A 27,374-nucleotide genomic window follows, 5' to 3' on the forward strand; every position below is an offset into this window, starting at 1 on the left:
GAATATTATTATTGACTGTCATCTATATATCGAGGTGTTGCTCCCTTGTTCCACTTTCTCTCAAATATGTGACGTAACAGTACTGTCAACCAAACTGAGACATCTTTTATAGTTAACTTTATAATTTACATTAACTACCTGCAACATTTATTACTCATTTATTTTCCTTCCATATTCACAGAGTGGATCAGATGTCCCACCTGGTGCCAGACAGCTGCAGAGAGAGACCTGGTCCTCAGTGTGCTGGATTTCTGTATCTGATGGCGTGGACTGACGTGGAAAGGCTTTCTCCCTTTCTGCTATTTAGTTTTATATGTTGTCCATAGAGGTGTCTTTGGACATATATATAAATTATGTTATTATTATATCACATTGCAATAAAGTCTCTATATATTTGAACTCATTTTGTCTTTACTACTGACTAAAAATGTTAGATTTCAGATTCTGTCCGTCAATTTCAAGGACAAATTGATTATACAACACAGATAAAATATCAAACAATAAAGCTGCTTGCTAAGGGACATCAGTCTAGTATAAGCTGAAAAATGAAAATGCTCCCAAAAATGTTTCATGTTTCACGTGAAATGTTGAAAAATAATTATTCAATTATTCAGTGTATTTCTGTGTGCAGGACTTTTTCACTTTCTACCTTCAAAACTATTCAGTGTGCAGATAATTCTTTGGTTTTCATAATAGAGTAACTTCTTTGTGAACGTCACATTCATTTCTTAAATAAATGTCCAAATAAAACAAATATATAACATCAGCTTTTCTTTTTTTAGTTTTTACTAACATACATGCAAAATGTTAACCTATAATACCGTCTCTATATTTTCATTTACAGCTATCATATTTTGTTATATTTAGATCACACTATATTCATTTAACATAAGAAAGAATGATTATTAATGTGATTTTATTTAGTAAATTTAGTCTGATCAAAAATGATTTCTAATACAAAAGCAACAGTTTAACAAATTAAAATCATATCTTGCATTCATGGAAAAATCAATATTGAAAGGTTACAAATGTAAAAGTTGTTTTGTATGACTGGAAGTACTGCCTTGTAACAGTATAACGACAGAACCTATGTATAAGAACCCAGTGTCATAATTTGAAATCCAGGTGTTGTGGAGTAAAAGTAAAAACAAAAACCTGAGCAAAGCAGTGAGCTGCAGGAGCTGGCAGGGCCACACTGGAAGCTGGGACTTCTGTAGAGCTGGACTCTGGTGCTTCACATGTGGAATGATGCTGTCATCTGCTTATCTTGTTCCTGTAAACACAGCAATGGTAGAAAGTTACTGACAAGTGTTGCGTCATTCAAAAAACCTTTCGTTCATTTGACCTAATCTTGTACATGACTGAGGAGGAACGAGCAGTCTGAGAAACTAATTCGTTCATTTTCGCGCATGCGTGAATGGTTTTGGACGTGTAGTGTATGTTCACTCGTCACACGGCTGCTGCATGGGCTCCGTCAGCACAGGAAATAGAATTGATTAGTTTGCAACTCATAACTGTGGGTCTCTGGGTTTGAGTCGTTCATTTTTCACGTGACAGCACAGCTACTGTGGAGCAGGAATGAAGTAATCGTTCACCACTCACATGGGTCCTCCTCTGAGTCTTTCGTTCATTCGGCAGGCTGAGTCAGATTGCGGCAAAAATGACTATTTGTATGGTTGGATGTGCAGATTCTCTTTTCCTCTGTTTGCTTCTTTAGACTCTTTAGTGTAGTTTAGTAATTTCATTAGCCAGGGATGTCCTGGGACTGAAATACAGCCTGGGGGCTTTGAGACGGAGAGGCCTTTTATGCGAGCGCAATGTGGAGGCGCAGAGAACGATTTTTTGCGATTATTCGCATGACTTTCTGTGATTAATTGCATTGTTATGCACAAAGTTGAATACTGAATTTTAAAGTAGTGTATTGCGCACTTTTAATTTAAATGTACTGCTATATACACAAAAGTGCACAAACATGTGGTTTGCAAACACTGAAGGTGCTTTTTACCAGCAGTATTCCCTTTACACAGTAGCAATAAAATATTTCTTGTAAATCTCTACTTTTTTAATGTAATCAGTCCAGAGTCCAGAGCCATGATCAGAACATCATAACAGGCAGCTTCTGAGCAACATTAACATTTATAAATCTTGTTTTTTTTTCTGAACAGGTATCAGCAGAAACATTTTTCTTTTATCAGGGGGCAGCAGAAACAGTAGCAAGTATCCCTTTTAGAGTGAGGTGAAGTGATCGCCTTGCGCACACGCCTGCCCGCTGCCAAAGTTGAATTGTCTTGAACTTTTTGTACGCGACGCGCAGCACAAATCATTGGAAGAGAGACTGATCCTCGCTGTTTGTGAGTTTCCAGAATCTATTACTGTTTACTAAATAGTAAACAGGCAAGGGCGTCACTTTGTGTTGAAAAGTGGTGGGGACATTTCAATGAGATGTGATAATGCACAATATTGGAGTCACAATAACAAGATAACAAGATACTCCAGTGCTATGTAGAAGAAATATTCATTTATGAAATAGGCTATTCGACTGGGTCTTGGGGTCTTCCCCCAGAAGATTTAGAGCATTAAACTCTTAATTTCCTGCATTCTAGTGACATTTTCTGCAACAATGTACAGTGGAAATGTCTTTATTTATATGAAGGGAAACAAAATCCATGTGGCTGGTGACAAAAAAAATTATCGAAAATAATGCAGTAATCAGCAGCTTGTTTTTTTAAGTTACTTTTTTTTGGACAAGCCAGATCTGTTTCTTCTATATTAATAATTTTTATTTGTTAACATTTCTTGTTACAAGCTAATTTTCAGAAAACTTTTAGCAAATGCTTTCAAAATGTGGTGGGGACATGTCCCCAGCGTCCCCAGTGTAAATGACACTTGTTATCAGGAGAACAACAGCAGGGCATTCGCATGGCAGAGCATCCACGCAAAACTAGAACTAGAAGGCCTATCAGGTAAAGTTATGTAGGCTATAGACGCTTTCAACGGTAACAACATAAACAAACGGTACTGCGCATGTGCATTACTCTGGCCCAAACTTAACTTCCAGCAGACTTCCGCGAGCAATCCATAACAAGTAAATAACCTTAGCTGCCAGTCGAAGAAAAGAAACGTTACTTGGCCAACCTGAAATGTGATAAGGTCACACTACCAGATCCATTGAACAAAAATTTGAGACAAGAATGTTTTTCTACCGACCTGTCTGAGTTACTGCAGTGTTTCCCACAGAATGAGCGTAACTGTGGCGAGCGCGGCGGCGGGATGTCCGACATTGACGTTGGACGGATTTGTGCAGCGGTGTTCATGATACTAACCATTCAATACACAGACCGGTCCGCTGTCAGTGTGTTTGCGGGAGAGAGAGAGAGAGAGAGAGAGGGGAGAGAGAGGGAGCGAGTGAGAGGAGGTGCTGAGCTGAGCGGAGTGCAGCTCTGCAATCAAATACAAGTTTTCCCATCTTAAATAGTAAAAGAAAATGGAAATCAAAATGTGGCAGTCAGCGCTGATAATGTGGTGAGCCGCCACAAACAAATGAATGTATGGGAAACACTGTACTGGATATCACTCACTATATTAACCAGTAAACACAAACCCAGTACTAAACAAACAGAACGGAAGTTAACTTTGGGCTGGGCGTGTCACCTTGGCAATGCGTCCCATGAAAGCGTCTATAATTTTAATTTAAGTTAAACACGCTACAGCTGTGTGGCGCACAGAAGTCGTTGCCGTGGTTACTATCCATAGAGCACTTGCCGTTTACTCGCAGAATGCGACTGTCTGATCACCGGAGCACAGAGCAACCCCGCGGGGCCAAGCGACTACGTTGTGATTTTAAGGACGTTCCTAAGACAGACATCTTCCCCAAGACTAATCAGCATGCAGTGTGTAGCTGTCAACTTCACTATGTAAGTAAACTCCTTTGATCTGCGATCCATTGAGCCAATCAGATTTCAGCAAAAACGTTCCAATTTGGTCGTAAAAACTCTTGAACACTGGCCGGTTCAGCCTGAAATGCACCGGCCATTCGGGATTGTTCCCAAAATTCCTGATGGCCAATCCGCCCCTGAACCGACTCCTTTCTCGTTTTCTACTTCTTACTAACGTCTTTTTGGAGGTTTGCGACTCACCACTAAAGGAAAAAGCGCTCGCGGAGATCTAGTCAGTTCTTCAGGATTTATTGACTGAAAGTTACTGAAACTATTATGGCTTCAACAGGTGGAATTTTAGGCAAGTTATCAAATCTGTTACATGTATTAAATTTCAAGGACAACACACATTAAACATCAAAACATTGCTGTAAATGTGTTATCCAGCTGGCTAATTTTTAACTGCAGTCCTTTTTGGTCTGGTATGGTCAGTATGGTGGCTAATGTTAAAACCCAACCAGTTGCTCAGTTCAATACTCACTGCTACACTCATGGTCCTATATGACCAGTAGCATATGGTGGTTAGTGTTAGTAGTGCTGCGTAACCAGCATTACTGAGTCGGTTCGTTTACTCTTTTCTACTTTTGCTACTGTTACACTGCATTTTAGTATTTACTATTATCCTGTAATTGTCACTTGTGGCCAAAGGGGCTGCTGTTAAGCAAAAGGGACAAAAACTTGCTTTGAACTATGCCTGCACTGGCCCCTATCAGCTTCTGACACATCTGGTTGTCATGCCTGACACCCAATTTGGAGCCTCCTTGCTGGGACAAAAGGAGAACAGTCTCCCTTTATCCCAACTGCTGGGATAAGAATAACGCCCAATAAGGTTGGAGGGCTTTGGTGAGAGGAAATCAAACCCCATCTCTGATCCCCTGGGAGTGGCATATGCACACATGGGGTGACACAAGCAAAGGTGTCATAGAAACACACCACCCTCCTGCCTTTTCGCTCCTAGTGGGCGAGGGATGAGTGGAGGGTGAGCAGTGTGCAGAAGGTGTTAAACTGATCCAGGAATAAACACAGTAACTGTTAGAGCTGTATTAGATAGAAATGCCTCTGGCTCACACCTCTCACTCCCCAAGGCCACTACTGATCTGTGTGTGGATATGTGTATGAGCAATATGCATGTGTGTTAGTGTATGTGCTTGTATGTGTGCGTGAGTGTGGCACTCATACTGGCTGTGAAGTGTTGAGCACAGTGTCCAAGGACACAGCAGAAAGCCAGCCTTGGGGATAGACAAATAGAATGAAACTCAGGCCAACTGAGCGCCACTGAAACGAGCCAACAGGATTAAAGCAGCAATATGACCTTCAAAGATGACTGTTGACAGAGAAAATAGTTGCTGGTTTATTGTTCTTTTCATTCAGTCGCAGCACTGAGGTCAAAGAGATGGAGGGCGCAGCCTCTGTGACTGTATAGCTACAGAGACTTTATGGCAGCTATCTGCTAACTGGATGAACTACAGTATGCAGGGTGAGCTGTTTTTTATATCGTGTTAGCGTAAATATGGCTCCAATGCTTTCTGTGTCAAAGTCATAAAGATGTGAATGCCCAAACCCACACACACACACACACACAAACACACACACACACACACACATGAGGATGAAAAACTGATTTGATTTAGAATGTCCAATTTAATTTAGTTAAAATGCACATCTTCAAATTCAGTTCCAACTTGTCAAAAATATGCAAACGTATTTAAATGGAGATAAAGTGGTAGGTAGATGTTTAATATTAAACATTTAATGGAATGATTCAGCTTTTGGCCGGTTGCTGCTTTGAAACCAGGTTTCCAAAGGGAAGAACTACTTCCCTTCGCTGCCTCCCTCAGCTCTTTGCCCCTTCTGTCTCTGTCACCAGGAGGACACTGTCACTGTAATGTGCAACACTCTGAACATTATATCCTTTAAAAAACTGCCAACCTGCTTCCAGGTATATATCAAATAACGTAGCTTAAGATCATGAAGCAGCACATCAGGGGAAAGTAGATACTAATAACTGTCATGGTATCCGAATTCTAAAGAAGGAAAAACATGGAATTTGGACCCAAATGCAGGATACCAGTCTGAGCAGATGCAGTTTATAGTATTTATTTAGAATAACTAAAAGGTGAACAGGCTTATGCGGTGTAGAGGCAGGCAGGAGTCCAAAACAAGGCAAACAAATACAAAGTGGTGCAGGCAAAAATCCACAGAATAGAAATCCAAAATAAATCCAAACATGGGCAAAAAAAACACAGGAGACAGGTTACCCCTGGTTTGACAGGTGAAAATGGACAACCACTCATCGTAAACAGCAAGCGCATTGCAAGTGCATAGTATTTTCTATTTTCAAACTATCAGGATACCCAAAACAAAAGAACAATGAACAACACTTTTTAGGCAAACAAGGTGTTCAGGCAGTGCTCCTTCAAACTTTGCTAAATTTACACCTTCATTTCTAAAGCACGTATTAGCCTACATATGACAATATGTAGAAAAAAAACAACAAATAAAACAAATACACTCACTACATTGGAAAAGGAACATAGCCAAACAGTGCAGGGCAATAAATATAGAAAAATAAAAGAGTGTTTGACTTCTCCATCAGCATATAACTTATATTCTATGTCTACATAGATATGAAAGAAATCAATAACAATATTAATGCCCGTTAAACCATTGTGGTCCCACATTCACACTTTTTAATGAAGTATATCTAAAACATCCACGTTTGTAAAATGCAGTGGAAGGAAGAACCTCTACCAGCTCCTGAGGAAAATATCAGCCTTGGGGGGATACATCCTTGTTGACTTGGGTCTCTGCTTTGACTTCCAAGGCCAGGTTGCCAGATAAACCTGTTTCTTATGTACACTTAACAACTCTTTATGACTTTATGATAAACATTGGATTTAAAAGATACACTCCTAGATCACGGAAATACCATCTGTTGATGAAGTGTTTAATAACTACAGGCCAGCCTAACTCCAATATGACTCTGTGACTTAATGTATTATTTGATAATTCAGTGTAAATATGTAAATCTAAATGGTGCAACATGGTGCAATTAGAAGAGCCATCTTGAATCAGCAGATCTTACAATATTTCTAATTTTACTTTCCTTTGATCCTTGTTGGTGCAAACCAGTCTTAATTTCTGTTGCAAGTACACATAGCACCGATTGATGATTGATGTCAGAAGTGTGTGAAATCAGATGGATAAGTGGGACCATATGTTCACCATGTTCCCTCTACACACTGGCTGTCATAATGGCTGAGTGGTGTGAGGCTCCAGGGCTTCTGATCTCCTGCTGCAACAGTGTATTAAAGTCCCAAAAGCAGTGTTGGATGCTGTTTCGTTGTCAGATTCCCTCTGATTTGAAACTTTTTCGACACACAGTAGTTTACTTATGATCCTAAACTCAGATATTCACTCAGATATTCTTATTAGAGTAATGCTGTTTACTCAATTAGAGCAGACAACGAGGAGAGAAGCAGCGAGGACGTGCCAGTTGATGTCTGTGCAGCTGCCTGAGCGACACGCAGAGCGCTCCAGCAGCACTGGGAACGTCAAAGCCCACGCATTGCCCCCGCTGATGAAATCAAACAGATGTTGCAAGTCCTCTGACACTTGATGAAACCGTTGGAAGTTTTTCAGGAGACACTGGGACTCTTGGCCTCCTCACCACGCACCTGCTTCTGGTGCTGTAGAAGGCTCGGAGATGTTCAGATATTCATTAAGGAGAGTGTGACGCTGTGCAACAATCCTTTTGAAGGGCCCCAGAAAGTGGACACCTCAACATCAGACTCTTCAAAGGCACATGGCACTGCATGCAACTATTTTTGAGGCAAAGACATAGGGGATGTTGTATATTATAAATAATACAGTGTCTGCTGGCATGATGTTTTTAAAAAGGTTAAAACGGTACTTACTGAAATGCTTAATCTTATTTGTGTTTGTTGAAGAGGGACTTGTGTTGTATATCTTTTCAAATGAAAGTCTACCTGCTCAAATTAAAAAGCATTTTCAATGTGCATCATTTGTGAAATTAATGAAAATAACATGAAAAGGAATGAGATTCAGAAACCACAGTTTCTCTCATGCTTTGGATGATGCAAAAAAAGTATAATGTTGCAGTGGAGTCAGCTCAGGCGTCAGGCTAGCAGATATCAGTGTTCTCTGGGAATTTTACAAGGTCGAGTCTTACAAGACTGTTTACAAGAACTCACTGGCTCCACAGATTAGAGCACAACTCATGGATAGTGATAGATTCCAATATGAAAAAGCATTGGAGTCTAAACATCAGATAGATTGGTTGTTCTAGGTGAAAGAGGAATAGAGAAACCTACAGGCACGAGGGGGAAGAGAGAAACATAAAAGGGACCAAAATATGTTATCCTTCAGATTTGGTGTTGGCACTCAACGTGTTCACATGTTGTATGCTGGCACTGTATCTCCTCGGCCGGGCTCAACAAACCATGATATGTTAAGTCTTTATTAGTCTCTGAAACTTCTCCATCACATCTGAACCTGGCTCACAATGTTTCTTCAACAATGATTAAGTGTTCCTTTAATTTCTTTGAGCAGTGTATTTGTGAATCTCCCCCTGTTCGTGTGGATTCTTTTGAGACTCTCAGGTCAATAAATCTGAAATGTATTTAAAGTCATTCACAGCCTTAAAAGTGAGCAAAACATTTTTAAAATTGATTTCTAACTGAGTCAAGCACATGGGTAACATGACCATGCCTCTTAAGATAAGATATAACTTTTTTAATCCCCCGTAGGAGAAATTTAGGAACTGGTAACGAGTTGAGCAGTAGCATTTTGTACCAGCTTGAGACGGTAGAGGGAGCCCTGGCAGGTAAATAACCTGGCCAAGAGGCAGCATATATATAGAGAGAGAGAGAAAAGAAGGGGTCCACGAATGAAGCCTTGAGGGACACCACAACTCAGCTGAGCCATGGAGGAAGTAGAATTAACCAGAGTGACAGAAAAACGTCTGTTGGAGAGGTGTGAGCATAAACAGTTAAGATTCCTACCCAAGTTTCCAAGCGATGCAAGAGGATACCATGATCAACAGTAGCGAAGGTGGCAGTTAATTCTAAAAGAACTAAAATTGAGCAGTCACCTCTGTCTGCAGCCAGCAGTAGGCCGTTAGTAACTTCAACAAGAGCTGTCTCTGTTCTGTGGAGTGCTCTAAAACCAGACTGGAAATTAGTTAACAGACACTATTATTATTCATGAAAGTTATCACTTGAGATGCAATTACTTTCTCCGGAACCTTAAATAAAAAAGACAATTTGGAGATTGGTCTATAATTACTTAAGGGGACTGGGTCCAGATTAGGTTTCTTTATCCATGGGTGAACAATGGCATGCTACAAGCTCCCAGGAAAAGAACCAGGGGCCAGACAATTGTTGAAAATGTGTGAGGTAACAGGGATAACAATGGAAAGTACCTCCTTGAGCAGCTTAGTGGGGATGATATCTAGGATGCAAGAGGAGTTCATATGGGAGACTGTACTCTTACTGAAATGGTAATGGGTTGAAACTGGGTAAAAGAAGCAGAAGTCCGACTGAGTTTGGGACTAGATATTCTCCACCTTATATACAAAATGAGCAAGAAAGTTTTTGGGTCAGGTCAAGTTTAGGGATAAAGGTGGAAGCATCACTAGTAGCAGAATTATATAGCTTAAAAAGAACTTGGTTATTTCTAGATATAAGTTTGGCAAAATAAGCTGATTTTGCGTCGTTAACTGCTTTCTGTTAAATTGACATTTGAGGCGTTATGTGTTATTTCAGACTTGCTGACCTACCACTGTCGTTCAGATTTAAGGTCCCCTTTAACAGATTGAATTAGGTTAAAAGAGACCAGCTTCTAAAACTAAGTACAACATACATAAATATTAAAATCACCAAGAATAAGCAAAGATACAACAATGGGTAAAAGCTCAGAAAACTCAGAAATACAACTAACAGTTATAACAACAGTTAAGACTAATTACAATTTATGTCTATGAATTATTTAAGGTGCAGAGTAAGGGTAAGTAAGTAAATAAAATTGCCATAAATAATGGAATGGCTTGTAAGACTTGACTTCTAAAAAATAGCCATACCACTCTTTCTTTCAGAGGGCCTGGAAATATAGCCAATTCAGTGTCCCCTGGGGGACAGTCATGTCTCAGTAATCATAAAAAAGCCTAGATCAGTATAAACAACTAAATCATTAAAAAGGTTTCATCACCATAGTATATCTGGTCGTGTGAACTGCAACATAAACACAAGTTCAGTCATAGAATACAAACTGTATCCTGAAGCCGACATAGAGCTGGTGAACTGGATAGGAAAAGAGAAGAAAAAGATTGCGAAGACAACTTTCAAAGATATTCTGTTACCTTTTAATTTCCACACCAATCTGTTGTTTTGCTCATAGTGTCAGCGCTGCTACACAGTGTGCTTGGATCCATTAAAGTGCATGTTTCTCGTAGCATTTTGTTTACTTGCTTTGTTGTTCTCTGTGGTTGTTTGAAGCCTATTTTTTTTATCTAGATAAGGCTGGCAAAATATCAAGATTTGCATATTAAATATCTGCATCAGAACATAACTACAGGTCTTGGGGGAGCTTGCTTATCGTGAAAAAAATGCTTGTCTTGGACCTGCAGTGCATTTTGCATTACCTGCTTTTAGTGGTAGAATGCAGCTGTCATTATCTGGGAAATTTCAAAACTGCACATTGGTCTTCTTCAGTTTCCCGCTGTCCATCCATGAACAACATGAAGGGGGGTACCTATAGTTAATGTATGTTTTAATCGATCTGATAGTAGTAAAAACTTATGTTTACATGTCCGCCATTTTCAGTCACATATGAGGGTCCAGTCCCAATCAATGTAGCCCAGATATCCCTCTCACCAGCCATATCTCAGCTAGGGTTGTTTCGTTTTGGGGTCTGCCCACTAAGCTCCTTCAGGGTGTCTGAGCCTGTCCCCCTATCTTTAAGTGTGGGCCCTGCCACCCTGCAAAAGTCATGACCATAGATTTGCGTTGCGGTAAATCAACAGGTAAATTAAGAGCTTTGCTACAATGTTCCAGAACAGTGAAGACTAAAGCTATGTTCACGCTGCAGGCCTTAACGCTCAGTTGCTATTTATTGCCCAGATTTGAACTGTTCACATAATTTGTTTAATGTGGCCCATATCAGACTCCAGTGTGCTAGCGCCGAATTGCAATGACGGTCGCACTAGAGTGATGTCAGAGTCACATGAATTTAGATCCGACTGTCCGGACTGAGGTTGCATATTTAAAAAATGTGACCTGTATCTGATTTGGATACAGTGGCTGGGGCTATATCCAGGTTCAGCCTGAAGATGTAACATGGAACCACCACTGTGTGGGCCCACCACCAGCAAGGGCAGTAAAAGGTTAAGAGGTAGTGGTTGGGTGTGCTGGCAATCATGCGTGAGGAAGCTGAAAATAATTTACCTACTTACAAAAGCGATAGTTGCAATTGGAGTTAAATGTATTTTCTATAGAAGTATACACCATTTTTGTAGGCTTATTCTAGCTTCATCTTGTTTGAATTTTTGCTTTAGGATCATATTCACAGTATATTAGCTTTTTATAAGTATATTAACATATTTACAGTTACAGATACCGACTGCCTGAGATATAATTTTGTAAATAATAAACTTCTACACTGGCTCCATCTGTTCATTTGACATAATATCATCAGTGAGCACTGTGTTTTTTTTCTGGCTAGTGTTTTGCTCCACAGTAATAGAGCTTGATGGACATCGGTGACAGTGGTTTCACACTACATTTTTAGTTTATTAACACATAAACTAAAAATGTATTTAAAAACCTGCTTTCCATCCACTAGACACCCCATACATAATACATAATGTCAGAATGGGCTATTTAAATACGAAATGGTTAACATACTAAGGAACGTGTCTTTCTTCTGCTGTTTGGGGACCCCACTGATGTTAAAATACTAGGCTTTACACTACGTTAAGGCTCTCGTCTCGCTGTGTTTGCATAGATAGGCCTGTATGGATGTTTTTTGTTTAGAGAGCTCACAGTGTGCACACAGCAATACATATGAAACATGAATAATGTCAGTAGGTAGGAGGTCAAGCTTGTAAAGCTATTTTTATGTAACTAAAAATTGTACAATAACACAGAAAGGACATTTTGATAGCTAATATTAATTTAAGCAATTGTTGCCATCAGAGCAGTGATGGCACAGGTAGTGTGATACAACATAAGGGTATCACTTTACAATACAGCTCGGTAATAACGTAATAGTGAGATAATAGTTTGAAAATAAAGATGTAATTACCAAAGTCATAACCATGTGATAGCTTAGTATTAGACACTGGTGTATCTGGGTAAGATTGTCCTGGCATTTATCTGTTGCCATCTTTAAATGTTTCCCCATAATTACCCATTTTGGGCCCTTTTTATATTATTACCTAAACTCAAGTCTAATATTACCTGGTTATTACTTTAGTGATTAAATGGTATTACAAATTATTACACCACTATTACCATGTTATTACATGCTGTACTGTAAAGTATTACCTCTTTGAATAATCTCATAATTTAATTTCTTTTGACTTTGTAATTTTGTCTCTGTAATTCAAACTTTTGATGTTTTAATATTTTGATTTAGTATATGTTCTTTAGTATATACGTTTTGACTTATTATCTTTAGTGTAACATAGATTTGATAGTTTCTTGTTTGTTAAGTTTAACAAATCATCTCGTAATCTCATAATTTTGACTTTGTAAATCTAAAAATTCAAAAAATGATTTATTTGACCATGTCTAACTCTGTTATACCTCTGTTTTTTGTTTTGTTTCTGGGCAGAAATAGACTCCCATAGAATAGGAAACACAGCAGTGGAATTTTCACTTGTCTCATTAGTATCCCTCGACGTGTGAACGGAAAGGCTTTTAGTAAAGTGCAACTTCCTCCCTACATTGTAAAGCCTTCAAGACTAATAGAGTCACCAGTGCTAATGTTGTGAAGCAGCCTCCGCAGCTGTTCTCACTTCAAACAAGCTCTAAAATCATGTTATATGTATGATGCATGGTGGGTATGCTCAAAGGCTTTCAGATTTATTATTAAGTGAATGAAGAGGTACCTGTGTGAATCAAAGCTTATTCAAATGTGCACTGGTGTCAGCTGGCATCTGTTTCTTAGCCTACATTAATCCAAGTTTGATCTGCTAGGACTTTACAGTAAAAAGCAGACTGTTTAGGCCATTATGGTTATCAGTTGTGATAATATGTTACTCACCAAGGTTATCCCTGTAGTCAGACAGGTATTAAACAATGCGAGGTCTTATCAGCCAAAATACCTGTAAACCTGTAAGTAAATCCTCTGAATACCTCTTCTTCCACTGTGACTATGGTAATAGATTTATCGTTTATTACCAGTTTCCGAAAAAATAAACAACAATACAAATCTGAACAGAGCCAACTTTTGGTACTCAACAGCTGTGTGCGTGATTTGGATGTACTGACCGGGCCAGTGTTTTATTCAAATTGAGAATTGGGTGATCTCTATCTAATTATCACATTGCTCAACTACTGAATTTGGAATCTCTTATGCTAAACTGCTCTGAATGCAGCTCGTCTCAGCTAGGACTCCTGTGAACTAACTCCCATATAATTGCGCATGCTTGCTATGTAGCATTTTTGCCTGTCAACACAGTTAAACTGAACGTCGCTTCTGATCAGCACGGCTCAGTAAACACGCTTTACACACTGTCTTTACCACCTCCTTGTATACCTTTGGGCCTCCCTCCCCCTACCTCCATCCTTTCCTTTTCTTCTTCGCCTCCTCCGCCTCAGCACCCCACCTATCATGAAGGCTCAGTGTCAGCCAATTAGGAGAGACGGTGACACTAGCCCCCCTCCGGCAGAACAAACGAAGGCTCCTTGTTTCTTTGAAAGACAAGCCACAAAAGGCTCACTCTCAAACATGCTGCAGCAACAAAAGGATCACACTTCCATAATTGGCCGTCTCAGTTGACATTCAAAAGGCGACCTATTCTCTTCAGATTGGAGACAATAAACAATACGGCATGAATAAAACATTAATCACAATTATTCCTGTCAGGGATATAAACAAATGATTGCCTTTTGTAAATATTTCATCTGCAGCGTCTTCTTGCCACGTTGCTGTGTGTGGCCCTGAGAAGGGTTGAAAGGGATAAGAGGAGGGGAGAGGATCTTTCCGTGCTTGGGCATTTGGTTAACCATTAATTGGGCCAACACCGAACGGAAGTAGCTTTAATCTTCTCGCTGCTATCTCCTTCACCCACCTCCTCCTCCCTCTCGATCCTCTCCGCTCACCTCTCCAGCCTCCCCGCCTCTCATCTCGATCCCCTCTCCCTCCTTTCATCTCTTCGCCCTATTCTCGCCTCTTAAACACCCCCACCTCCCTCGTCTTCCCCTCGATTGACGGATTGGGCTATCCCCTCTGTATGCTCCGCAGTATATCATCTTAGATTTGGGTTATTCAAATTAGGTTTAAATCTCATTTTTGTTTCTCCCACATTGATGCTGGTTCCAGTTCAGACCCATTTATCATTTTTCCTTTCCTCAGAGGGCAACCCTGCCATTTATAATATATGCATATTACTATTCTATGTGTAGTAGGGCTGACCAATTTATCTTGATTTGTATGTTTAAACTGCAATTTGAAAGAGTACAATTTTTAAATTGCACCAGCTACAACCTTAATTATTACTTACATGGTCTTATTTATCTTACGTTGTAGATGACAATTTCAGCTGCCTGCAGCTGATTTCACCAGTTATTATCACAACTGTTAAGAAAGTCTTAATAATATTGAAGTTCTGTGAGATGGCAGTAACAACAAAGAAATGCTATGATGTCAATAGTTTATTTTAATTATGCTCTCTGAATGCCAGTTTTCTGTATTAGTTATGCTTGATCAAAGATGGTTCCATCAAAGAAGAAACATTACTATTAGATCTATTATTTTGATCTTTTAAGGCTAGAGAAATCACGTGATCTCCTCATGTCAACAGAGAGCCTTAGTGAAAATGGAATAAGGATTTATTAAGTGAGAGAAACTTAAAACCTCTTAATATTTTCAGCACTCAGGGCGGTGAAGCAGTTGGTCAACAATATCATTAGGTTCAGTAGTCTAATATAAAACATTTTTATTCATCAGCAGTTTGTCATTATTCTTATCCAGTGGACAGATATGCTGCTGTTTTTTAAGCTATGGTTATATTTTAATAATAACGTGTAACGCTACTATACCACCAGTGATATTCCATTTTCTAAAGAAAAAACTTTACTTGACCCTTTGGTAACCCTGGGAGAACCTCAACAACAACCATTAGTACAAAGCATATCTTGTTTACTACCATGTAGACCAGAATTACAGGCCAGTATTTGAATTTACAAAATTTGATCACAATATTGGCCTGAAAAATCTCATTTAACCATTTTCCTCTAGTCATTCAGTCCTAGTGTATACACTGTAGCTTATTCAGGGGGAGCTGTGCATGAGGATAGAGGCAGCTGGGAGGAGAAAAGAGAAACAGGCCGCCCAAGGATTAACAGAGAGATAAAGTTTTATTCTGAGACAACTGGGCATGTTTAGTACTTTGCCCCATATTATTAAGGCTTTTAACACGCTGACTGATGGCTGCAGCTGTGTTTCTAAGGATAAGAGCTGTCCCGCGGGATTCGGCATCATGTAGACTTTCAGATGTGCATTGTTCCAGTGAGACAAGAGTCATCCATCTCATACAGGATGAGCAGAACTAAGCCACTGCCCAGTCACCAGGTAATGCTTTAACACCTGAGATTGGCTGCTCTTCGTTCAATTCAGCCTTTTCTCCCATTTCATCAGCAACATGTTCCAATTTCCCGTTTCCTTCATACACTGGATATGTTAACGGATTAGTCTACTCCCTCCTGGCAGCCCCCTAAAGCACCGTTTCTTTTTCCATCACCGTTCTTCTTCGTCTTTCCTTCGCTCTTTAAGCATCTGAAAATTGTGTTGCATATTTATTCCTGCAGAATTAGCATCACAAACACTCTACCCAGGCTCTTTGTTATGCTTCAGGGGGAGGGAGAGTGAGGGAAAGTAGATTACGCTTTTCGTTTCTCTGAGGCACACTCAAAGCAGGCTTTCTAGGCTTCCTCATGCTTTTGAGCAGAGCTCGGGGCTTATGGAGACGCCCTCCATCTACTTGAAGCAAAGATGACTATGACTTAAAATAATGTTTCTCTGCCATTCCTGTTAACCACATTGTTTCCTCTCCCCCTCCTTCTCTCTCACTCCTTCCTTAAGTCTTATTATTTATCTTCTGCCGTCCATCCCTACATGTCTCTCACCTTATCCATGCAAGGAAACATTTGACAACATTTGACTCTAGTTAAGCTCCAGATTTTATTACAGTTTATATATAGATAGATAGAAGTGTGGCTCAACATGTTGGTTTCCTGAATAATGAGATCTCAGCATACATAAGATTGCTGGAGTTATTTTGGAGCAAATTATGTTTTTCCACAACCAGCGTCTTTAGGTGCATATTTTGCAGTCAGCTTGCCAATGACCAAACCACATGTTTTGCATCCAGCTAGTTAGGGTTTGATCTAGCCTAGCAAATAAAGAGTTTTGCGTCCAGCTACTTCAACTTAAATTAGCAAATGACATGTTGCGCACCGAGAATTGAATGAGAATTTTGCACAAAAGAAGTAAAATATAAAAGAATAAAATAAAAGGAAAAACAGCTTTCTCTATCAAGCATCATAATAAGCATATGGTTATTAATGAAGTTGTTTATAATTGCAAATCAGCTGCCCTAGCGGCTGATGGGTCAGGCTGCTCAGTTTGGTCTTGATAGTAATAGGGTAGTTATTGTTTTTCCATTACAATCAGCTTTATTGCCAAGTAGGTTTTCACATATAAGGAATGTGCTTTGGTGTTTTGGTGCTAAACAACAAAGACAGCAGGATGAAAACATAAAAGATGCATCAGATCTTTCTGAAAAATAAGAGATGCTTCTTCTTTGCCACACACAACATTCAGAGGGCCCTCTAACTCAATTTTGATTAGGGAAGATTAGGGCCAGCTCTGAGAGAAAGAGACAGGGAATGACGTGCAACAAAGGCCTCCAGCTGGACACAAACCCGGGATGTTGCCTTAACCTCTAGGCCATCAGGACACCCCAAGACAGGTTTTAAATTCTCTAAAAATAACCGATTTTAAAGCAAACTGAAAGAGGATGCACAGTAAATGTGTGATACAGCTGTCCATTGCATTGTGAAACTACAGTATGTGTGTGCGCAACAGGAGTCATATGATCTCTTCAATAACTACTGGATGTTAACTGTTTGCCATCATATCCAAATATGTGATTCAGACAGTATGATTAAACTGAGGTAGTTTTTAACTGTAGTTTTTAAACCTGTTTGATTGCTTATGTAATTGCCCAAATCCTCTCCATTCTAAGGCTGTGTCTGTTGCCACATACGGATTTGAATCAGTTGATAAGTAAAGCGTTCTTATTACTGAGAGGCATGAAAACTATAACAACAAACAGAGTTTGTACAATAGACAAATCCTGAACGTCTCTCTAGGAATTCTGTCGCTGGCAGTGTGTCAGCAGGTGCGCTCCTGGTAGTGTGTATGCTGTCAGTTCTGCCTGACAGAAGCCTGTCCCTGTGAGACTGATGAAAACCACAGGGGAGAGCTTGCAGCCAAACCAGGCTAAATACTCCTGACAGCGCCATGGCCCCCGGGGTCAATACCCCCCCCCCACGTGTTTAATCGATGTGCCCCGGGCAAACTCTCATCCTCGGCTCCTTCCACACCTACATCCTTCTTCGTCAGTCTCCAGGCAACTCCTCACCCGACCCTGGTCTCCCCCTGCCCCTCCTATCTGCTGCCAAACCAAATTTCATTGTGTTTAACGTGCAATGACAATAAAGCATCTTTCTACCTATCCATCCATCCATCCATCCATCCATCCATCCATCCATCCATCCATCCATCCATCCATCCATCCATCCATCCATCCATCCATCCATCCAGTGTGCAGCCGTGACAGTTAGGTCACATTCCTCTTTTCTTTCCACTCCATTTCATTCTCTTCAGGGGGACAGGGAGGATTATTGGAATTATGTTATTGGACATTTTTTTGGGCTATTGTTTCTTTTCTTTTTTTGTCATTGGAAGAAATATTACGTATCTGTCCAATTAAAATTGGTAGTACACTTATTATGGTAACACACATTATTTCATATGTCAGTTACTCAATTTCATCATTACTTAATTGCATTGTAAATGACAGCAGCTGCTGTCTGAAGGGTCTGTCTTGCCGACTTGTCTGTTGACACCTGAATAATGCGACCCCCTCCTGATGTGCATGTTTTGCTTTGTTAAAGGAATAGACACACTTTCCAAGAGTTAGATGAGAAGGTGGATATCAGTCTCATGTTGCTGACTAGGATGTGATATATCTGGAGTCGGTGGAGTAGGTGGTTAGCTTCAGTGTTGAGCAGTAACATAATATTAGTACTTTTCCCAATACTGTAATGGATTACTTTGCTAAAACAGTAATGTTATTACAGTTACTAATCCAAGTAACGCTGTTACTGCGTTAGAGAACACACCATCCTTGAAGTGAAGAATGGAGAACGAGGGAGAGAGGCGTTCTTTCCACAGCTGTAAGTAGCTACTGCCATTATTGTGTCACAGTCTAAGATGCAAAGAGCATTGTCGTCTAGTGTAAACTCTGTGCGACAATTAATTTACTGAAGCATCTGCTAAAGAAGCACAGCAACGTGGAACTTACAGAAAGAAACTCGCTTGGACTCGCTGGGAGAGGGTGGTGTTAACGTAACGTTTTGTAAAAATACTGAATACTGCTCTTATAAACATGCTGTGTTCATGTTAGAAAAACAGTAGTTCAAAAGGATGTACTTGCTTTAGTTTTTTTATTTCAGCCAAAGGCGTTAAGAGATGTTATGTTTAGTAAAAAACACGCTGCTTGCTGCTGTTGAATATGATATTAGTTAAAACGTTGGGAGAGACTGCTTTGTCTGGGGGTGAAGGCGAAAACAATGTTTCCCATAATTATAATTTGGATAATTATCAATGCTGACGGCCACATATTGATTTTCTATTTTTTTCACTAGGTGTATTTAGAGGGAGACACGCACTGGATTTCTTTAGAAGCAACATTTTACCTACCCCACCTGCTCCTTTGTGCAGCGTCTCTGGATACAGTGTGGGCTGCCAGGTACAGTCAGTAAACACAGGGTTTGGTTTGGATCCCTGTACAAGGCAAGGTAAGTTTATTTACATCAGTCAGACACAAGGCAATTCAGAGTAATTTACATAGAAATACATTAAAATAAGACAAACTCGTCCTGAGGTTAGCAATGGTTTCTGACTGCTCAGCCATGACAGGAAAGTACAGCAGGCAAATTGTCTTCGTTTATGATCCACAGAGTCTTTTATGGCTCATTTTACCTCTCAGTCGTAGAGCCCACCTCTTCCGATAAAGAATGGATGTCTTCTGGGTCCATGATGTGGTCAGTTTGTTTTGTCATCGTGTCGTAAGACACCAGGCATTCAGTGACGTTTTTGTCCGTCAGTCTGCGACATGCAGTCACATATTGTGCAGCTAAGTATGCTGCACCTCCTTCTCCTAATACAACCTGTTGCTTTTCATCTAGCTGTGTGAAGTTTGGGATTAACTAATCAAATCTGATATTTTTGTATTTGTCACATTTGAACAGTATTGACTGTTATTTGATCAGTATCAGGACCAGTTGATATAAGGGACACATTTAGGGGTTCAGTTCTTCAGTTTGTTGTGCCTGAAATCTCAGTGTGTCTTGCAGGCTAAATTTGAGATGTCACCCTTTTTGTTAATTTTAAGAATTAATGAGCAATTGATCATCAATAATCTCTCTCTCTCTCTCTCTCTAAAATCAATGACCTTTAGAAACTTGTGAACTCCTTCATGCAGTGCCTGATTCTCAGAGCCATGTCAGCCAACTTCCCGTGCCAAGGATGCAACTGTCACTCCCCTAGAGGCTCGCAGACGTAGAGGCGAGCACCCGTTCAACGCTGCTTGCAGCTTTAATTCAGATTGAATTTCTGCTTGATGAAAACGAAAATAACTTGGTAAAGCTACAATGGCAGGTTTTTTTCTGTTACACTTTGCAAGTTCTTTATTGACTCATGTCAAACTGAAAAATCAATTAACTTAAACATAATAATTTTGTTTCAAACCAGCAAGGTTATGTGTCAGCATTGAAGTACCTTAACATTTTGCACACTGTTTTAAAGTTAGTTATTCCAAATAAATCTAATCTTAAAAACCTTTCTCTTCACTTGGTTTATTTCCAGTGGCATGTAAACATAGTCTAATTCTCCTGCTGAGAGTGTGTTGTTGTTTTTCACTAGGAGAGTTTCTGTCTATATTCTCTCTATTTGCCTGTGTGTTTGCATGGAAAACAAATAGCCAATATTATTACAAGCTCATGCAAAAGTTAAGAAAAGCAGATGCCAGTTTGGCCACAAGCTCAAATGATTGTTGGTTTTGTGCCTCGCAGACCTCAGTGGAAGAATCACTTGACAACCTCATTGCAACAGAAAGAACCACAGACATTGATATTACATTAACCTAAAAGGATAGAGGTCCCAAAAGAAGCACCGATCTAAATAACTGTTTATTTATGATGTAATTCAAAATGTTGTCCCTTTTTGACTTTATCATGCATACCTTTTCATTTATTTTTTTCTTTTATTGGCAGAAAAGGGCTTCCATTTGAAGCTGCTCTCCACCAACACAGCTATCAACTTTTGTCACATCATTAGCTGGCAGAACTGACTCACTCTCATGTTACACCTGGCCGCACACATTTGCTCTGTCTCCCACCCAGTTGGCCATAACGGCCCTAAAGCGGATTAAGGTCAGTAGCTAGGTAATCGTCTACTATGGCCTTAATGTAAGTAAGCCTGAGGGTCAAGATGCTGGCTCTGGATGCCTCCTTCCTCAGCTTGAAGCCCTGACGTGCTTAGTATGGATTACACTTGCAGTGAGTACAGAGGGCCTCTGTAAATCAAGCCCCCCAACCCCTCCCCGCCCCCTTCCCCCCCGAAACCACAGTCTTTTCTTAAACCTAACCAGGTAGTTTTGTTCCCTAAACCTGACCAAACTGGAACTGTTTCACGTCACATGACTTCTGTAACGTCTTATGGTCATATATGTTGTTTTGGGAGGCGATGATAATTATTTTGTCTTTTAGGACACATTGCGCTGATCATATGTGATCATGAATTATCACACCAACAGTGTCCAAGCACATGACAAATGAGCTAATCTCTTGCACCTTTGGGATGTGTAGAAATCAATCACTTCTTCATGTTTGTCTGAGTCACAAGTTCATGGGGACGCTTAAAATCCAGATTAAAGCAAAAAAAGCAATACAAATTGGCATTTCAGGGTCAGAAGCTCTTTATAGCATGAGCTGATGACTGTGGTGTGATATCCATCAAGTGGCCTTAATCGCCAAAATGCACATTTTCAGCTATAAGCTGGGCTCATCCTCTTGAAGAGGCTCACTTAGGAGGGGAGAGGGCTGCTTCTGAATGAGAGCAAGAGAAACAGACGAGAAAATGAGAGCAACAACCTGGGGTTTGCTTTGGTCTTAATCCACCGTGTAGGCTGACTGTGGCAAGGAATCTGTTGTCTTAATCCCAGCACAGTGAGAAGGAGTGGGTGTGTGATGAACCCGCACGATAACAGGAAACTAAATTGGAAAAGACACACAGAACGACTGCACATCTCCTCCCACCCAAAAACAAAAAACACTAAAGAGGCTGATCAAAGTAGGTTAATTGAAAATTTCACTTCTTCTGTATCTCTCTTCCAGCCACCACGACCTCCAGATGAATCTCCCGTGGCGCTGAAAGATGATAGAGATGTTATATATAGATGCAGAGCAACAGCCTGTTGGCGATGAATGCTTGTATGAAAATGCTGTAAAAAATCATCTTCAAATCATGTTGTGAGTGTGACTAGCTGAGTCTCTGAACATGCTGAAAGGATCGTTCTACCCTTCTATGGCAGGCTGCTCATACGGTCCAGGAAGTAGTCACACAGTTTTGGCTCTAGCAATCTCTGTTTTGCAGATTATAGCTTTACATAAGTTTTTTTGAAGAATATAGTTACATAGGAGTAGATCAAATGTCCTTTTTCCCTAGCAGCTTTTTCCAGAGCCTTCTCAGAGAACCACGTGTTCTCCGAGGCTGGCAGGGGAAATGTAATCCTTCAAGTGTGTCCTGGGGTCACCTCCAAAGACAAGCACCCAGGAGGCACCCTTACCAGATGCAGAATTTGCAACTGGTACCTCTCAACCTTGATACCATAAAGGTCCTCCTGAATGAGTTCTTCTCTATCACAGAGTCCTAGCCACATTGCTAACAAGTGTCATTTTAATCCCTCTTTAACCTCATTCATTCAGTCACTATCCAAGCTTAGAAGCATTTATGTGCTTTCATGCATAAAAAGTAAAAGTAGTAAGTAGTAAAAACTACTCCATTACAAGTGTTCTACATTCATAATGCACTTACTTCTATCGGTTTTGGTCACTTGGAAGCATTGGAACAAGCTGTAAACACAACATTGACATATTATAAACTTATAAAGTCGTTTTGACAAATTTACTAGCCAACAGTTACAAGTTACACATTCAACAGACACAGCTTGAACCCAAGAGCACAAGTCACAGACAGGCAGGCAAGATAAAGTCCAAGTTTACTCAGTCAGGCAAGGGTCAAAACCAGGTAGATAGTCAGATCAGGCAAACACGTCTAGTAAGGAGCAAAGCTGAGAATCAGAAGACCGTGGGGCAGGCAGTAAATCAGGCAGGCAGAATCAGACTTGCAGAATAATGCTGTAAAGCAAGGCAGATGCACACCATCAGGCAGAGTGGAGATGGACTGGTATATATATTGCAAGGCTAATCAGAGAAATGGGGAGCTGGTGAGATGGTCAGGTATGAGGAATGGCAGGAAAGGGGTTACTGTAGGGCAGGAGGGAGTGGCCGGGTCTGTCAGGCAAACTTAACTTTTACAGAGGAGCAATAGAAAACATCCTGACTGGAAACATCACCAACTGGCATGGGATGTGCACGGCCCAGGACCAGAGGGCTCTGCAGCGGGGGATTAAAACTGTCATTGGTACCCATCTCCCGAGCATCAGTGCTATCGGTGAGCCCAAAGGATACTAAAGTACAGTACCCACCCATCCACAGCCTGTTCACCCTGCTGCCTTCTGGGAAGAGATACAGAAGATCATTTTTAGTGTCAAATTTGGGTCGGACTAGCATATGCAAAATGCATAATCTCTCAATATACATTTAAGAATTTGTTGCATTTTTGTAATGTGATCAAAGATCATGAATACCTGGAAGGACTACTTATGCTTAACTTGGATGCACCAGGGTAAATGTTTGATTATAAATTTGGGTCAAATTCTTCCCCCAACTTCAACATTACATTACAAGATGCTAATTTTTCCCTTTTTGATTCACAGTGCTAACCACATCGCTGTCGCCTTTATATAGTTGTCCAACAAGACAGCTCTTTCCCACAAAGCTTTGGGAAGATAATGGAAATCAATGGTTGATGTAAGGCCAGATTAATGGTGGGTTCTGGTGAACTCAGTGAAAATGGCCCCCGCAGCCTTCAGTTGGTTTAATAGAAGGACATAGTACGGGCTTCTGATTTGACAAACTGCCATTGTTGTGGTTTTATAGGAGCCACAGCCGGAGCTGCTCCTGTGCTAGATGGCCGTGAACACCCCACCCCACCCCCCCAACACACACACACACACACACACACACACACACACACACACACACACACGTATGTTTGCATGTTTACACATACACATACAAATGCTCATGAATGATTCACGAGGAAAGGAATTACAGCTCGGCTTTCCTTCTGTTTCCCCATAACCAACTGCTCCCTTGTGCTCTCTAATAATAACTTACACACACACACACACACACACACACACACACCACATGCAAAGTAAAGACTCATTGCACACAGATGCACCCACATCCACACATACATACATTACACACAGTCACTCCTCACAGCCAGCTCTCGCAGTTCATTCCTAGATAATTAAACAGAGTCATGCAGCGTGTCTGTGTGTGTGTGTATGTGTGTGTGTGCAGTTTTACCATGCACGCAACTTCGACACACACTTGTGCTTTTGAGTGTTTTCCTCCCCTCCTTCCACAACTTGCCAGCAGGCTGTAGCTGAAAGAGAGCAGCAGAATTCAGCTCACTCACTTCGTCACTTTCCCTTGTTTTACTGCATTGCATCAGCTCCCTATTACAACACACGCCATGACAACATGACGAAATCTAAAGATGTTAAAGTTCTTAAATAAGGACACAGATCGGCTTTTATTGTGTTAGAGTCTAAGATGGATATTACCTCCGCTGCATGTATTTGTCATCTACTGTGGGCAGATTTGTGGAGCGGAGCTGCTAATATGAAAGAAATTATAGGATCATGATGACAGCAGTGATCGAGTAGTAGCTGTAGTGTTTCTAAATTATGCACCACTGATCTTAACATCACAGTGGCCCGTCTCACAGGTTTGTTCATCTTCTCAAGTTGTTTTGTTAATCTGTTATATTAGCTGCTGTAGGGTTTAGCTGGAATGAAAAGCTGCAGACACTCCAAGCTCCACAGACCAAGGTCCTCAATTTACAGAGGCTGATTAGGTGGATGTAAAGAAGATTAAAATCCAAGCAGCAAATTAGCACAATGCTACAAGGTGTTCTACCTAATATTCATACATTATTCATTCGTTGGTATTGGTATTGTCAGACTTTTTTATACTTTTTAATGTGAAAACCATGCTCCTTAATCATTAGATCTTACTGTACTGACTGGCAACTTAACTTAGACCACCAGAGCATCCTGGTGGGTTCGCTTATGTGGCATTTCTTAGTAATATGTTACAGTAAGGTGATTACTTTTTTCAGTTACAAGTAGGTGGAAGATGACAATTTGAATTGTAATTTGATGTGATTATGTTTCAGTTTCCAATCTCAGTAGCACTCCGTTACTTTGATGTTTTAGAGTCGGGTGGAGGTTGGGGGGGATACATAGCCTCTACAGCTGCTTGCACACAAACGCCGACTGACTCCAACCAACTGTTGGATCAGTGTGTGCTGTCAGTCAGTGTTTGTGGGATGGAGTCTTTAGTCGGGTTCTGTGGAGTCGTAGAAAGTCGGACCAGTGTGCGCCGTTTTTCAACAAACCGCAACATTCTGAGAGTGTTACCTTGACAACTAAAGCCTATTCACAAGCGGAATGCCAGCGTGCACAATTTTCGTTGATGTCGAAGTAGATTAGCAAAGTGTCCATTACTCCCTCCTCTCTCTCTCACTGACAACAGACCCGTCTGTGAACAGCCTCTACTCTTCGTGCACAATCTGAATCAGAACATGTGCTGGAGGTGCCGAAAAGTGTTTATCCGCAGAAAAGTGATTGCCCTCCCCAGTATCTAGACATCTACAGCTGCTTTTATCTGAGTCAAACAGTTAATCACTTCATGTCCACGGTAATAGCAAAGGTATGTCTTTGTGAAGCGTTAATGTTTCTCGTAACGGAATAATCACAGTTGAAGTGTTTGTAGTTTTCAAAACATTAATATAAGCAATAAAATTAGCCTATTGTTGCTGATGAAATTTGTGTTTGGTGGCCTATGTTTAATGTCCTTGTTTCTATTTGGAAAACAGACTGCAGTCTTTAATTAACATGGTTCTTGCAATTCTCCACATGACATTATTTTTGCTTGCTCTGTGCCAACCAATCTTTTTACCAGTTTACTTATGTAGTTTGTAGTATTGCACTGGCCAAAAAAACATATTATAGTTCAATCAGTCCTTATTACCAGTTACAATTCATTTAAATGGACAATACAACCCATAGCAAATGCAGTTTTACACTTGCCAAAAAAAATGATTCCGCCATGCTACTTATCACTAAAGGTGCTTTCAGACCAAAAGTGAAGCGAGCGTTGGGGGCGGTGCGTTTACATAAAATTACAAAAAACATAATTTTCAACTCTAGCAAGAAAGTCACATGATGCTGAGTCGCGATAGCCTATCAGCGTTGAGAATGTCCATACGTCACCGACGGCTTCAGAGCGTTGTGTGGAGAGGACCAGGCAGAGAAGAGGGAGAGAGGGATTGAAATTCTGCTGGCAGGCGTAGAGCTGCTAAACTTGGGGGAGAAGATCCAGGAGCAGCGCTGATTTATCTTCACTCAAGCTTCTCACCAGCTAGCTTCTGTGCACATCCGGTTCCAGTGTTGTTGTTAGCGTCAGTGGGCACCCATATTTCTGTTGGACTACTACTTCATATTTATATAAAAAACGGACAAAACTGGACATTGCTTGGAGAAAAGAAAGCGAAGAAGTTGAACTACCTTTATTCCAGCTATCGTTGTACTTTACTGTGAACAAGTTAGCATTGCATAGCCCTGATCAATCCGAACTCCATTCAGAAAACAAACATTTTAGTTGTTCTCCTGCTGACAGACCTGACAAAGCATCAATTCATATGTTTATGCTATTTATTGCGCGGTGTGTGTACACTTGGCAGTTGTCCAGCAATAAAACCCCCACGAGGAAAGCAATGCGAGGATAAAATTTGCGTTTGGTCTGAATGCCGGATGAAAAGTTCTCAAAATGAATTGATTTTAGCTATGAGCCTTTGTTTGAGTTATGGCTGATGATAACTTACCCAGTCCTTTTAACTTGTTGAAATACCTTTAAAGGGCCCATATGACCAGTAACAAGTAGTTTTCCACTGGCCAAAATGACACTGACATTGTGACTTAAATAAGAAAAAATAGGCAACAAAAGTCTGTCTGGGTAGTTCCCCTTCAAGGGAACTCGAACTGCGTCGGTTACGACACTATGGGAACGCCTCTAGGCGAAGCAGGTCTGAACGTGAATGAAATCACTCCAGTCCTATTGGCTTGTTGCTAGAACGGTAAGGTGTGACGGAATAACCGGAGGAGTATAAAGCACACCTGTACACACTCATCATTAGCTTTTTTCTATTCAGCAGGCGCTCTGTATGTTGTTTGAAGAAAGCTCCAGTCCTACGAGCAGTATGTCTTACCTGAAGAAGAAGTCTACCAGCATGTCCGGCAACCAGATGTACAGAAGGTGTGTTTTTTCTTGCCCTCGGTACATCACGGATGGAGATTCTCATGAGATGTGTGTCTCATGTTAGGGGATGGAGCACGCCCGGGCAGCTCTCGAGGGGGCTGCCTGCGCCCGTTGCGAAGCCCTTTCCGTGCGGGTACTGAGGTACAGCATGGCTCTCTTTTCCGAG

The 27,374-nt window shown here is 40.6% G+C and overlaps 2 long non-coding RNA genes across 3 annotated transcripts in view; one reads left to right on the forward strand and one right to left on the reverse strand.

The window, feature by feature from the left end:
* Positions 1–15,506: 15,506 nt before the first annotated feature.
* On the forward strand, positions 15,507–20,310 carry LOC123958267. Its single transcript, XR_006822019.1, has 3 exons — positions 15,507–15,752; positions 19,115–19,267; positions 19,930–20,310. It is a non-coding gene; the product is annotated as an uncharacterized LOC123958267 (long non-coding RNA).
* A 1,300-nt stretch (positions 20,311–21,610) lies between these two features.
* LOC123958268 overlaps positions 21,611–27,374 on the reverse strand; it is a 15,258-nt gene continuing 9,494 nt past the window's right edge. Inside the window, exons 2-4 of one of the 2 annotated variants that reach the window (XR_006822020.1) lie at positions 24,191–24,269; positions 22,566–22,603; positions 21,611–21,898 (exon numbers count right to left, since the gene is read on the reverse strand). This is a non-coding gene — a long non-coding RNA (uncharacterized LOC123958268). Of the gene's footprint in view, positions 21,899–22,565; positions 22,604–22,629; positions 22,889–24,190; positions 24,270–27,374 lie in introns of those variants that run through there. The other variant, XR_006822021.1, reaches the window with a different exon arrangement.

The sequence above is a fragment of the Micropterus dolomieu genome, linkage group LG19 (genome assembly GCF_021292245.1).
Source record: "Micropterus dolomieu isolate WLL.071019.BEF.003 ecotype Adirondacks linkage group LG19, ASM2129224v1, whole genome shotgun sequence".
Taxonomy (NCBI): domain Eukaryota; kingdom Metazoa; phylum Chordata; class Actinopteri; order Centrarchiformes; family Centrarchidae; genus Micropterus; species Micropterus dolomieu.